The sequence below is a fragment of the Gopherus evgoodei genome, chromosome 2, assembly GCF_007399415.2.
Source record: "Gopherus evgoodei ecotype Sinaloan lineage chromosome 2, rGopEvg1_v1.p, whole genome shotgun sequence".
Classification (NCBI taxonomy): Eukaryota; Metazoa; Chordata; order Testudines; family Testudinidae; genus Gopherus; species Gopherus evgoodei.
The window spans coordinates 264,091,483-264,103,494 of NC_044323.1; the positions used below are offsets into that span (position 1 = coordinate 264,091,483).

At 38.3% G+C, this 12,012-nt stretch overlaps 1 protein-coding gene across 1 annotated transcript in view; it reads right to left on the reverse strand.

Annotated features, from left to right (window-relative positions):
- Positions 1-12,012, reverse strand: part of ANGPT1 (angiopoietin 1) — a 224,628-nt gene that overhangs the window by 105,684 nt on the left and 106,932 nt on the right. The window lies entirely within an intron of this gene.

A 12,012-nucleotide genomic window follows, 5' to 3' on the forward strand; every position in this document is an offset into this window, starting at 1 on the left:
ACTCATGCTTACAAAAGGCAATAAACTCACAGCCATAACTTCACTTTAAAAGGTTAGCCAAAGGGTTGGTATATTCTATCTAGCACCTAAACATAATTGACATCTAGGATCTTGCTTTCTAAACAGTATGTTAAACGTGATTGCATTCCTAATGTGTACACCCACCTTAGGGAACTGCATGCACAAGTGGTCGGTTATGTACCTAGCTGGCAATTTCTGCATGTAGTTATCCACTTTAGGCATATAGTTAAGTATCCAAATTAGGCATGCAGTTCCAACTATATTTTTTGCATGTGCAAAGAAGTTGGAGAGTCAGGAGAGGGAGAAAAGATGAACAGGGCATGGAAGTTGTTGGTGGAGTGGATGGTGCAATGTGATAAGAGATGGGATCAGGGAGGTAGGCTGGAGCAGAATTGTGTAGACCTGTGAGCACAAAAAGATAAAAACTTGGGAACAATGGGGAACCAGCCAAGGGTTATGGTGCCAATACTAAAAAAATCTAAACAATAGTCTATCCAATTCAGGAAAGCATTTTGAAAGAATATAAGAGAAACACAGAATAATTCCCAGACTACTTGCATCTATTTTTATCATAATCCTCCCATAAGCTTTGGCTTATTAGCAATGCATTACATTTTCAGAGCAGGAGGCTCCTAAATTGCAATCTAAGGCCTTGATCCTACAAAGACTTATGCAAGCCTTGTTAGGACCAGTGCCTAAAACTGTAACTTTGTTCCTTCATGTCACTGTCTTATGTTTTCCTCTCACTCATTACTCCTGTGAACTCTTCTAATTGCTTCACGTGAGACTTCATATGCTAAATATTGGGAGAAACAAAGAAATGTAGCCTGCAGTCGGTCTGATATGAAAGACACTCTGTCTCTCAGATTCTATTATTTATTAATAATTAAATGGAAAATTAAAGTTACAGCTGACAAATTTACACACCTTTGTAGTGAAGAAAATGATGCTGAAAATGTACTGAAAAAGAGATAGTTTAACTGAAGTTTGTCTAGGCGTGCTAACAAAATATAGACATCTTATATAACCTTGGAATAATCAATCTAGTGCAAATAACTTCCAGATCATTAGAATGTAATGCATTATAGGACAACTTTGGTTAAAAATAATCCAATAATCAATTCAGTAGTTCGTATAAACTTTTGTATAATTTTAATAAAATGTTGTTTGATGTGATAATCGTGATTCTCAACTTGTAGGGTCCTGGGAGATTTTAAGTGGCTAGTGAAGATGGGAAAGGAAAATTAGCACAGGTAAGCGGTACTCACTTCCATATCACAAATGAGATTCTTTTCCAAAAAGTTAAATCAGGAAGCTGGACTCTTAATGTGGGATCCCTATTTTGTCAAAATCCCTCATAAGTAACTTTCCTTGAACATCGAAAAAATGAAGATGATGACTCATATGGTATCTCAGAGGACTTCTGAATACTCATCATTTATATGTTCTCAGCCAGGAAAATCTTGAGTACAACTGTAGAAAAATAACTGACTTGCTTTCATCAAATTTTATGGCTAATTTTAGAATAAATATATGCAAACTCTTTCCCCCTCCTTGTACTCCTTCTTCTCCTGCCCCTTCCCCATGTTCGTTTTATAAAGATCAAAAGGAGTTATGGATGCAACAGGACAGCTAGGATATATGTACCCACCATCCTATAGTCTTGTCAGTGCCAACACTTTGGCATTATTGTTGGAGCTCAGCAAATCAAGGTTTTTATTAATATTAGATAAAGAAATGAAAACCTCTCATCTCCTGAACTTTTGATCAGTGACTTTACTGCATATGCCAAAGGAGGTGTTTCTCATATCATGAACCCACCATTGGTCTCAAACTTGCCAATAGGCCACTGCCTATCCAAGTTAGTCCTAGATTTTATTGATTTTCTCTTTCCCCGCAGCTTGATTTTTACTGCTGGGTAATAGATCAGTGGCAAAATGCCTATTTTATTTCAGGTCATTTAAACTAACGGAGAAATGTAATAAAATCCTTCTGGAGTTGTTTCTATTAAATATCATGGAGTCTTAATGTGAGCTGTTACAAATGATAACAGTGTAAAGACTAAACTCAGACCTGGATTTGCTGTACACACTAGAGTAATAAAAAGCTTAAAAACAAAACAAAACAAACCCCTAAGTAAAACCAATAGCAAATCTCTTTTTCCCAAATGTTATGAATTTTGGACTTAACAGGACACTCAAGGAAATATATCGTGCGAGCTTGCCCCATTCTTTTCTGTGAAAGCCAGGCAGAGCAACATAAGCAGAGTACCACTTTCTTGGCATCATCCTTGGCCCCAGCTGGAAGGGAGAAGATGACTGAGACTCAAAGCTCTTTAATCTCATTGACAAATATATAAAAAGATACAATATACTGGACGCTGGAGCTAGAAATATTCAAAATGAAAACAATGTGCACATTTTTAACCATGAAGGTAATACACTATTTTAATACATTGCCAAAGGATGTGGTTAATCCTCCATCACTAGAAGTTAATCAACACTGAATATAGGCCTAAAAGATGGATGTTCTAGCTCAGCTACAACTTATTCAGGAATCACTTGGTGATATTATATGTCTCATGTTATATATTAAGTCTGACTGGATGATCTTAAAGGTCTCTTCTAGCCAGAGCTCGTCAAAAATTTTAAGACTGAAGAGTTTTGTCAGAAAATGATGATGTAAGAAAACATTTGGCAGGACCTGTAAATTCCATCAAAATCTTCATGGACAATTATCAAAATGGTTCATTTCAATAAGGCCGAAATGTTTCATTTTGACTTTCTCATTTCAACTTTTACAGTATATTATGTTATACTTTGTAATAATGTAGCTAGTTTGAAAAGGAGAATCGTGCACCCTGTCTGGAACGCATGTCTGTTAGGGCCATGCTGTGCTGGACAGGGGAGTAGCTGGTAGCATTCTTGAGGTTGCTAGGTTGGAATTTTTCTGGGCTGCTGAAGGGTAAGGGAAGACTAGATGCTCTCTAAATTCCCTTCAGGCCACCCAAGCAGTATAGGACAGAATGTAGTTCTTACCATACAACATTTTACATCTGTGTCCATGTCTTAATGTTTTCATAGAAAAGAAAGGTTGACTACCACAACATGGATTGCTGCATTGTTTGTTTCTTATCATATGTTTCTTAACATAACAGTAAATGAATCCATGGTGATGACAGTTCACTGTGTCTTGTTTATAGTAACATTGCCCATGTCAGGCAAGGAAGAATAAGATGACAACGCATAGCGCTTCCCTGTTTGGAGTCTATGGAGAGAGGCAGCTTGCAGATGTTTTACTGCTTTAGCAATAACACATCTTTATATTTATGAGTATAGTGTCAACAACATGTGCTGCAAAGATGGGATGACAAAGTGGCTGATTACTTTATGCTTTGCTATGTAGATTAAAATAGTATTATATACTACAAAACTAAGTAATGTGTATGTAGTGACCTGTAGCTCTGCAGTGCTTTTCCCCCTAGATATAAAGACCTCAAAGATATGAAGGACAAGAATATGCTCTAATGACAGGTGAACTCCCTGTGACAAATTCACCAATGATGTAAACTCACTGAATTCAGTTCAGTTTTGTTAAGAACCAGTGAGAACCATCTCTCAAAACTTGAAATGAGCAAAACTCAAAACTTTAGTTAGTTTGGAGGCTTCTGAATTGACTAGTCTGAAAAGACAGAATTACCTAAATGGCATGAGAAAGGTTGCTGTCATGACCTTTCACTCCAGTGGGGCCAGAGTTTCACCATGATGTTTACAGCAAGGAAGTTCTAGAAATCGCTTGCAAAAATCCTTTTTGAGGGTTTTTCAGTCTGGTGTTGAGCCCAAACAATTTCAAAGAAATTCAGATAATTTTAAAGGTTTATTAGAACCAACCTCACTCCACAAACCTTCAAAAGTTCATTCACCATTAATAGGTTACTTTTATAGAAGCTCTGTGAACAAAGAGTTTACCAAGTTTTCAATCATCACTGTATTTTAAAGGGCTACTAACAAGAATGTTGTGGTTAAAATGAAACCAGTATCAATTATTTATTATTGGTTAAGTAAAGGCCTTGTGCTCTGCAAGACAAAAAGGGAAAATAGTCTTTGTACTAATGGACTTTACCATCCGAATGATTTATAATTGTCTATTGGAGTAATTATGCAGTACTACTTCTCGATAATGCTTTCAGTCAAAATGCCATAGCTGTGACTTGAATGACTCTGTGCTCTTTTTTTGTGAGTAGACAGAGACTATGACTTTCCTGTACATTTTTAAACCCTGTCTACTCATTAGAATGGAATAGTCTAGGGAAGTACAGCTAGTGCACAACACTGATAAAAATAAATCACTGTTGACTGTAAGGTTACCCTGTGAGCAAGTTGATTTTTTTTTACATATTGCAGTCTACAGCTTGGAGCTCAAATAATCTTTCTGGTATCAGAATAGTAGGGTAAAGAAAAGGATGTTATTGTTATAGTAGGTTACATATTGGGCCTGACCATGTTGACGGGACTCTTTAGAGTTGTTAATTACAATACAGAAGAAAGCCAATTTCAATTTGCCTTACATTTTAAGCATACTTCTGTATTTTGTCTAGTCTACTGGTATTAGTGTAGCCAGTAATCTATTTTCTACCATACAAATGATGTGTTAAATTTGTCAGGATGTAAGCCAGCAAGATAGCTCAGCATGACTGCACCGTGTATAACATTATTCATAAACCTTCCTGATAATGCTAGAGAGGTTAGCAGGCCAGTACAGAAGCCAATGTACTGTACTTCCAGTGAAGGCTAATGTCATTTTGAAAGGTGATGAAGTAGAATATGGAGACAGCACTCTTGAAACTCTCCTGGAAAGAAGGAAAGCTTGATTTAGGCAAACTGCATTGCAAGGTACACAGTTTTTTCATTAATCCAATCCAGACCATAGCACTTTAAAGGGGATTTTTACTTATATTTTGAGGTGCCTCCGTTTAGATGTGTTTGGGAACAGGGTATGGATCAAGTCAGGGAGATGGGAATCCTCTTGCAGCAAAAGTTATCTTAACCACTTACATTAAAAGTAATCTTTAAAAAGTCTGGACATTTTAACCATAGACAGTATGATTTACTTTGCCTTTGATCTATTCAACAGGTAAAGATAAGGATTATCATTGTACTAAGACAAGTCTGGCCAAATATATAATCAGAGAGAGAGAGGGAAAGAGAGAAATTGGATTTAAATCCTGTGTTCCTCCAGCTGTGAGAGGTTAGGAAGAAGTTTCCCCTGTGGGACAGATTATTCTATAGTGGTCCACTACAAGCTTTCTTGAAACTTCCTGTCTAGTATCAAGCACTGGACATTGCCAGTGAAGTAGATGGAGCACTGGCCTGGTCTGGTATTACATATATTCCCATATTTCTTTAAATCCAGTAAAATGCTGGGGCCTGATTCTCCACTTCATTTCATCTGTTGAAGTCAATGGAATTACAATAAGGTATAGGAAGTAAAGCTAGTAGAATGGGGTAGAAGAATCAAGGTCTTTACTGAAACCAAAATATGTGACTAAAACTCCACTCAGTGGTACCGTGTTTCTCATTACTTCTGGAACATAAGAGTAGAAGGAGTGTGCAAGAAAAGAATTCCTGGAGAAATGATCATAATCTTCCCTGTATATGGTATGACTGTTCTTGTGCTGAATCTGCTAACAGTTGCTCTGTCTGCTGAAACACACTTCACTTGTCTTACCTATTCCTGTGTAATGCCTAGACTGGCAAGTCTACCATGTTTAAACTAATTTCTCTGATTCTCCTTTTTCATTTCTCTGATTCTCCCCTTACGGTAGCATACTAAATGAGATAGCAGGCAATCAGTTATGGGCATCAGTGACCCTGCATCCCCCTCAAAAATGTTTAAAGTGAAGGCACTGAAAGCAAGGAACATTCTCAAAATGTAAATCATTATTTAAAAATGCCTTGTGGAAGAATAAGTTGCACTGATGTAAACAATCATTTATATTTACAGTTACTGGGAAACCACAATATTATGGGCTTGTCTATACAATGAGTCAGTGCGTGGAAGCCAGTGTGCTGTAGATTCACACCCTGGCTTGCTGTGTACTAAATCACCACGTAGACAAGCCTTCAGTTACTGCATTTCACAGGATCATCCAATATGTACTATAAGACTGAGGGACAAATTGCAGCAGGTGCTGCATATGTACATAGTAAGAGACTCACCCTATTTAAAAGAGCTTAGAATCTAAACACACAAGATAGATAAAGGAAGGAGAAGTTACTTTCAGTGACTGGAGTTCTTGGAGATATTTATTGCTATAGGTACTCCACTTCTAGGTTTGCCAATTTTGGTTGGATGTATTCCTGGAGTTTTCATCACAAGACATAATCTTTAATTAAAGATTAATCTTCAATTCCTGGAGACTCCAGGGCAATCCTGGAGGGTTGGCAATCCTATCCACTTCAGGCATGCATTCACTCCATGCACCTTTGATCAGACATTTTTGGTTTCAGTGCCAATTTGTTTTGCTAATATGCTCTTAACACTTTTGTACCATACCAAAGGTATATAGAGCAGCATGGATGAACTTTCCCCATTTCCTTATCTACTGTAAAATCCCATGACCCACTACTCCGAGGCAGAGGGGAAGGAGGACTAGTAGTGGATCACACACAGGGACAAACATCTTGAAAAATTCCAGTTACTGTACTAGGTAAGTAAACTCTCTGTAACATTACCCAGGGTATAATCTGGACTGTTGAACAGCTGTGTCCCCTCAGTTCTCCAACCTGGAGTGCTTTTACACTGCTTTGCTGTGAGAGCACCCACTCCTGATCTGCTCCACACACAACCTCTAGCATGTAAATTACTCCCAGCTGAGTTACATGAATGCTGTAGTCAGACACTCCTGAATTATATTGCAGAGTGACACCAAAAAATTCCAAGTCACAGACTTGTCACCAGAAATGTAAATCTTCCACTGCACGGCTCTTTTCTTTTGGACAATACAAGCTCATAGAAAGTCTGTCATTTCATTAATAAGAGATGATATGCACAGATCCTGATATCTCAAATGTGGGTTCCCAAACACTTGAATTCAAACACACTGGTTTAGATAAAATATTTAACAAGTTTATTAACTACAAAAAGATAGATTTTAAGTGATTACAGTTAATGAGGCACAAAAGTCAGAATTGGTGACAAAGAAAATAAAAGGTAAAACACAGCTAACATCTAACAACAAGCAAAGTGAATTCAAAGTGAAATGTCTTTCTCACCACTTGGTTCTGCAGTCTCGCTGGTTGGAATCCTTTCAGACAAGACTGTCTCTTTGCCTTTAATGTGCTGTGGCTGTTGTGAGCATAGAGAAAGGTAGGAGTGTTTTGGGGCCTCCCTTCCCATTTCTTATTATTCTCTTTTTCCTTTGAAGATCATTCTCAGCTGGGATTCAGGAGAGAGGGGAGATGGGAAACTGCATCTATTTTCTTTGCCAATATGTAAATTTCTTGGTCACATCTTTCTTCCTGCCAGAGAATGGCCACTTAACCAAGTGATAGTCCATTTGATTTTGTTGACGTCTGGCTGAGGTGTTGGCTAGCCTTTTGTCTCTAGGAAACTGGTCTGAAGCTGTTTCTCCAGACTTGGAACATGTCTTATACAGCAGAATTTTATAACTTTATATACAAAGTTACCACACATCTTTTACCAGGACAATAATGTTCAGCAGATTCTGAGTTTTCAAATTATACCTCACAAGGCATACTTTATACAAAAAGTGTCATAGGATTGCAAAAAGGGTGAACATAGGTGTCACACTCTCCTTTTTTGCCCCCTTTTTTATGCAAGGCCCCTATAGGTGCTCCACTTCAAGTGATTCATGAGCAGTACTCTCTGAAGGAGATAAGAGCTTTGAAGCCAGATCTAAGAGTGACAACAGAGCTGCAGTACTAAAAGTAGCATCTGCTAGAAGCATACACTAAAACAATAGTGTTTGGGAAGATGTGAAAGGAAGCCCAAATGGCACTTCTGCAAATTTCTGCAGTTGGTATGTCTTTTAGCAGTGCCATGAATGTAGACTGACATCCTGTAGAATGGGCTATTACTGTAGGAGGGTGCTGAACATTAACAGTCTAATCCCAAATCCCATTTTGATAATCTTTAGATGGAAAGTGTGGATCCTTTAGTTCTGCCCACAAAAGCAACAGTGTCGGAGACTTTCTAATTGGTTTGGTTCTGTCCAAATAGATGGCTAATGCCCTTCTAACATCTCAGGTATGGAGGGTGGCTTCCTCCTTGTTCTGATGTGGGTTAGGGAAGAAAACTGGAATTTAGATGACCTTATTGATATGAAATTCTGAGGATATTTTAGGTACAAACTTGGGATGTAGCTAAAGGAAATCTTTCTACTTGTAGAAACCCATGAAGGGGGGATCTGTCATTAATGAACCTGGTTCTCCAATTCATTGGGCAGAGGTGACAGCCACTAAAAAGGCCATCTTCATAGACAAGTGTAGATAGGAGCACTCGGCTAGCGGCTCAAAGGTTGGTGTCATCAAACAATTGTGGATCAAATTTAAATCCCACATTGGAGTGGGCTTTCTATGTGTGGGAAAAGGTTAATCAATCCTTTGATAAACCTCGAAGTCTTGGAGAGGGCAAATGCTGAAAACTTCTCCACAGGAGAATGGAAGACTATGATAGCCACTAAATGAACCCTAACGCAATTTAGAGGAAGTCTGGGCTTCTTCAGATTCAACAGTTAATCTAGATGATCTCAGAGGGAAGAATAGACAGGAAAGACTTGTTGTTGTATACACCAATGACAAAATCTCCCATTTTTGCAGATAAGCCTTTGTGGTGGAATTCTTTCTGCTGTTTAACAAAACCCATGGTACGTCTGTGGAACAGGAAACTTCTATCCCAGAGAACCATTAGGAAAACAAACCCTGAGCTGCAGAATGTTCAAGTCAGGCTAGAGAACCCTACCTGAGTCCTGAGTTAACAAGTAGGGAATAATTGGAAGTTGTAATGCTGGGCAAGAAGTGAGATGAACCAAGCCAAGTGTTGATTCAGAGCTGTTTGACAGTACCAAGCCTGAGGTTCCATGACAGCAATCCTGAACTCATGGGTGAGTAGCGCTTGCAACCAAAGAGATCTAGACATTTTGTCCTTATCATGATGTTGCTTTAGAATGATGTTGCCTGCCACACTTCTTGATTGCATCAGCAACCAAAAAGTTTGATTTTTTTATTTACACACCCTCCACTAGAGTTTTTAGCTGGAACATAAGAGCTTTTGGTTGTCTCTTTTACATGGTGGCTGAGGTTTACCAGATAGCTTTGGCAGGTTCAAGCACAGCTTTGTTCATACATATCGCCACTCTTCCTGAATCTTCTCTAAAAGGATATGAAGTGATTTGGTTATCCTTTTCATAAGCTTCTGAAATTGTATAAAAATCATCTGCATAAGAACTGAGGGAGGGGGCATCACAGTCTCATCTGGTAAGGATAAGGAGATATGAGTCTGTGGTGTTACTTCTTTATCAGCTCTCTCCTCTTGTCCTTTGAAAGACTCCTCTTGGTTTGAGACTGTTGATGAATAGGTGTAGCAGGAGACTGTTTCCTGTCTTGATCCCCATATGTAGTTGGGAGCTCTACAAAACTGTTGTCGATAAGCACCCTATGGGTCCCAGTATGGCCACTGAAAGGTCCATAAGGAAGGAGAGGGAGCAACCAGTGTTGCTCACACCAGGACAGATAATCAGGAACATGAGTCTGTCTGGGTCTAGAAGTCTCTCTCAGAAAAAATTTCTGAAGAGATGGCTCTAGGCTGATAACAAGGTGATCACTGTACTGAAATCTGAGAGTTGAAGCAATGTCCTCAGCATTGTCCCAGGAGGAAGGAGACAGAGCTGGTGTTGATTGTTCCTTTTTGACAGTACTGGTGAGATAGAAAGTACCAGAGAATGGTATGGTTTAATGACCTAGAAGGTTCTGGTACCAATAGATTTTTTCTAGATCTACTCTTGAACTCTGAACACATTTTGCACTTAGATGGGATTGTATATCTCCTAAACAATGGATACAATAAGAATGAGTGTCACTGACTAGACTAGGTTCCCAGGAAAGGAGGCAGCATTTGAATCCAAAGTTCCCAGGCATATTCCGGGGAAACAACTCCTGAGAGGAGGACCCGTCACACAAATGATGACATTGGGGGGGTGGGGCAGGGTTGTCTAACGAAATAAAAACCCCTTGAAAAAATAAAATGAAGAATATTAAAACTAAAACTAGAACTACAGTAGGCTAAAACCAAAACAAATAGTAGAAGTAAGCTATGCATGGAGAAATCTAGAAACAGGCACTATAATATACTCTTTTCAGGCCAAGGTGGTCAAGAAAGAACTGAAGGAGGTTTATTTGTGCTGATCTATGTTCCATTGCTAAGGGCCATGAGGGTATCAAGGTACATGTGCAGAGCAAATGGGCATGGCCACTGAAAATTCCTGATCAAAGGTGCACAGGTCATATAGGCACCTGAAGTGGAACACCCATTGGGACATTACTTGAAAAAGTTGTATTATATCCATTTTATTGATGAGAAACGGAGGCACAGAAAAATTAAGAGGGATTAATCATGTACTTAAATAGAAACTTGTGCATAAGTGATTGCAGGATCAGGACCTAAATGACTTGTCCAGTGTCACACAGGTGACAGAACTAGAAATTTAACCCAGCTCTCCTGAGTCCCAATCCAGCGCCTTATCTACATAGAGCCATAAGAATGATTAGAGGACTGGAAAACCTGCTGTATAGTGATAGACTCAAGGAACTCAATCTGTTTAGGATAACAAATAGAAGGTTAAAAGGTGACTTGATCAGAGTCTATAAGTACCTACCTAAGGAACAGAAATTTAATATGGGCTCCTCACTTTAGTAGACTGGAAGTTGAAGCTAGACAAATTCAGACTGGAAATAGGGCACACATTTTTAACAGTGGAAGTAATTAACTATTGGAACAATTTAGCCAGTGTTGCGGTGGACTCGCTGTCCCTGGCAATTTTTAAATCAAGATTGGATGTTTTTCTAAAAGATCTGCTGTAGTTCAAACAGGAATTAATTCAGGGCAGTTCTTTGGTCTCTGTTATACAGACTGGATGAGCACAGTGGCTTTTCTGGCTTTAGAATCTATGAACCACAACACCATCCTTCCTTTCAGCTAATAAAAGACTCGGTGATAGAACCCAGAAGTCCTCACTCCAGGTCCCTGCTTTAATCACTAGACCACATTCCTTCCTATTTTTCTGTTTGCCCCATACAGCAATGTTTCTAAAGGGAGACAATACAATTTAAATGTTGCTTTTCAACACATTCTTTATTTCCATATACAAACTCAGACTATTTCATCATGTCACAGACCATTTCATCATGAATGTCTGTGTAGCCACCCAAAGGTCAAGTCAAGTCAAGTTTATTTACTGCCACACATGCCTTGCACCCTGACACATTGTTAAGATACATAAATAAAGAAAGAACATTAAATACACAAGACATCACATAAATGACTCCGTCTCTTGCACATTCTAAATAAATACTTGGAACTAAGCAGATAATGGCAATACAATTATTTGTTCAGTCAGTCAAAAGTGAAATTAAAACATACATATTTCCAATTTTATAAACCTAGGAAATTCATTTAATCAGTCCTCAATTCAATTCAACTTCTTTTAATTGAAAAAATTATGTATAAATAATTATTAGATTAGATAAATTGCCAACATTGAAAACAAATACTATTGACAATGAATTATTTGAGCATTTCTGCAAAGGCATCAAAATTAGCAATCATTTCTTTATTGTAATGCACTCTTGGGCATTTTTTCCTTTCTCCACCATCATCAGTTTCCATTTCTTCTGTCCTCCAATAGTTTGTTGCTATTGCTCATTATGTGATCCATCTGATTTCATAGATTCATAGATTTTAAGGCTGGAAGGG